The sequence below is a fragment of the Canis aureus genome, chromosome 36 (genome assembly GCF_053574225.1).
Source record: "Canis aureus isolate CA01 chromosome 36, VMU_Caureus_v.1.0, whole genome shotgun sequence".
Taxonomy (NCBI): domain Eukaryota; kingdom Metazoa; phylum Chordata; class Mammalia; order Carnivora; family Canidae; genus Canis; species Canis aureus.
Window position 1 is genome coordinate 26538557 of NC_135646.1, and position 3781 is coordinate 26542337.

The window sequence follows — 3781 nt, forward strand, 5'->3', positions numbered from 1 at the left end:
CACTGCCATCTCTTTCCATTCGATCCTCATCCCTAAGTTGTAATGCATGTGCACTGTTGCCTCTTCCCACGAGGCCTAACATTGATTATAATTATTTTCTTTAACTTTGAAAAATAATGACTTTTTTTAAAGGAAAAGTAAATCAGTTTTTTGAAAAAAAAAAAGCAGGCAATAACTTAAGCTCAAAAGATGGAATGTAAAAAAAAAAATGGAATGTTTAAAAAAATCCCTCTATCATTCAGAAATACCTATTAGCATTTGATTATGTTCAGGCATGTGTACTTCTGCATGTGCGTATATATGTATATGCACTTGCATAGGCACATGTCTATATACATGTGCTGTATATGTATGCATATAGGCATATATATATATATGCACCCACATCATACATACCCTATTTCTAGATACCAATTTCTGGATCATTTAAGGTAAGGTAGGCTATGTGCTAACCAATGACTCAAAAGAGTCTTAGGTTTATTTCTTACTCAGACTTCACCTCTGAATCTTTGCTCTAGAATCAGCCTAACTGACCAAGCTGTATCTTAAATTCTTTCATTTCCTGGAAAAAGGAAAAGAGAGTATGAAAATCACACCATCCACTTTTAGAACTTCAGAATTTCTTTTCTTTTTTTTTTTTTTTTTTTTTTGCAATTAATGCAAAGATAACTTCTTGTCATCAGAGAAAGTATCTGTGTTATCTTTGGTTCTTCATTCCAAGTGTCCAGAAAAATTTAGTAAGTTCTATAAGCATATTAAAGAAAATGTGAAGCTCTTGGCATTCTTTCCTTCTCTTTGAAGGAGGCTCCTTGGTTTTTGGTGTTATTAATGGAAGTCTAGATGAGATGTTATAGGAAAGAGTGAAATGCTAAAATGTTAATTTATGGTGGATAGTATTATTTATTGTACACTTATCTTAAAGGGATACATTGTCATTCACGTAAGAGGAAAATGGATTTTATCATGGCTTTTTATATTAAATATAAAAATGGAACTTGCATTAAAGTTAGTGATTTACTCTAAACATGGCTGAACTTACTTCCAAATCAGTGGGAAGTGTATCGGTAGTATGAAATGAAGAGCCATAGGCTTAGCACTTTGATGCCAAACTATATTTGAATGATACAGCCATTTCCCTTATTTGGTTTTCATAACCATTAAACTTATTATAGCAATATTTTTCTGGCAGTGTGTGTGTGTGCATGTGTGTACACATTTATAGTTGCAGATTATTCTTGCCAAAGATTTGTTTGCTTGAGTTTGACATTGTGACATAAGAAAGAATACTCTATCTAGCATTTTAGTTTATACAATGATCTTTTTTGAATTAATATAGTTTTGAGATAATTTGAAAAAGACCTTTATTTGGTTAATAAAATAGGTATTTAATATTGCAAAGGTAAAAACTGAATTGATTCATTGATTGATTTTTTAAAAACTAACTTTACTAGACTTCTGTAAGGTTTTATTTATCTAATGACCTGTGTCATTTTTTTATCAATTGATTTGTGTAAATAAAAATACCCTCTACTTTTTTTTTTTTTTTTTTTTTGCTGTTAAACTTTTGTGGAAATATTTTAATTGTGAAATTTATTTTGCAAAAGATAAAATTTTACAGGATTTATCGGTTATGATACTATTTATATAATTTTGTCAACCAACATTAAATGAGAAGACACTTTATCATGAATGGCTTCCTTCTTTACAACCTCAATTTTAAAAATTTATTTATTTATTCATTCATTCATTTTAACCTTAAATACATACATTTTATTCTGTGAAAATAATTTCATAAACAATTAGCCACCTGCCCATCATTTTAGAGGAAGCAAGCCCCACTGAACCTACAGTTAGCCAATTTTATAAACACTTCCATTGCTTGCAGTTGTCAACAGCAAAAATAAAGGCAGATTCCCCAATCCTAAAGGAATGATACATCAATAGCTCATTTTCAGTCTGAGATGTAGCGTGCCATGTGTTTCCTCTTGTTTTTGTTTTTTGTTTGTTTTATAGTAATGACTTTATAAAATGATTAGCAGTTTTGTCACCATGGTTTTCCCTCTAACTGCATATATAATGAGCTTTAGTACTATTCTTTTTTATTTTCTCCTTTGTTGCCTGTAAAAATGGAAGTTTATCTTTAAACTCTAACTGGATGGAATAAGGATGCTATTTGTAAAAAATGTTCTATTTGTTCAATTGATTAATATGAAAATAATAGCAATTCCTTGATTTAAGGACCCTAAAAGGGTTATACATATATTTCAAATAAAGAATTTATTATCATTTACTTCTTATTGAGTACATTAGATATGAAATTAAAGTTATTTTTAACCTTGTTTGTATCAGAGAGTCAATTTGTTGAAAACTTAAAATATTATCCTTTCTTTTACTTATACCCAAAAAGTGAGACTGTTAGATCATATGGTAATTATACTTTTACTTTTTTGAAGAACTTCCATATTGTTTCCCATAGCAGCTATCCCATTTTACATTCCCACCAACAGTACACAAGAATTCTAATTTCTCCACATCTATACCAATATGTTATTACTTGTTTTTATTTTATAATAGTAATGGTAACAGATGTGAGGTGATATCTCATTGTGGTTTTAATTTGTACTTCCCTACTCATCAGGGATATTGAGCACTTCTGATATACCTGTTACCCATTTGTATGTCTTCTTTGGAGAAGTGTCTATTCAAGTCCTGTGTCCATTCTTTAATCAAGTTATTTATTTTTGTTACTTTTTTTGTTTGTTTTTGGTTTGGATTTTGCTGTTGGGTTACAAGAGTTGGTCTACTAGGATATTAACCCCTTATCAGATATATGATCAATCTAACCCCTAATCAGATATATGATCAATCTTACTCCTGGGTATATACCTAAAAGAATTGAAATGAGGGTCTCAAAGAGAGACCTGTACTTCCATGTTTTTTGCACCCTTTTTCATAATAGCCACGATATGGAAGCAACCAAAATGGCCATCAACGATGAGTAGAAAAATAAAATGTGGTATGTACACAGAATACTACTCTACCTTAAAAAGAAGGAAATCTATTATTTGCAACAATAGGAGTAAACTTGAAGGACATTATGCTAAGTGAAATAAGCCAGTCACAGAAAGAGAAATACAACATAATATCATTTATATGAGGTATCTAAAATAATCAGACTCATAGAATCAGAGAATGAAATGGTGCTTGCTAGGGACTGAAGAGAGGGGGAAGGGGATTTTTTGTTCAATGAGGTAAAATCAGTTATGCAAAATAAGTTCTAGATGTCTGCATCTAGACATATATAATATATAATATATTATTTGGGCTTAAAGCTAGGGACACCCGGGTGGCTCAGTGGTTGAGCGTCTGCCCTTGGCTCAGGGTGTGATCCTGGGATCCGGGATCAAGTCTCACATTGGGCTCTCTGCATGGAACCTGCTTCTCCCTCTGCCTGTGTTTTTGCCTCTCTCTGTGTGTCTCTCATGAGTAAATAAATAAATCTTAAAAAAAATCTAAAGCTAATGATTGTACATTGTATCTCAGATTAAGTATCCTTACTGCAAAAGACACAAACAAAAACTAAAAAGGCACAAAGGAACATAAATAGATATGTCTCTTACCCTGATTGTGGTGATAGTTTCATGGGCGTATGCATATCCAAATACATCAAATTATACACATTACATAGATGCAGTTTTTGTATAACAATTATACTTCAATAAAGCTGTTTAAAAAAATTGTACCCAACCGACCTACCCCCCTCACCCCCAATTCTTCCTCT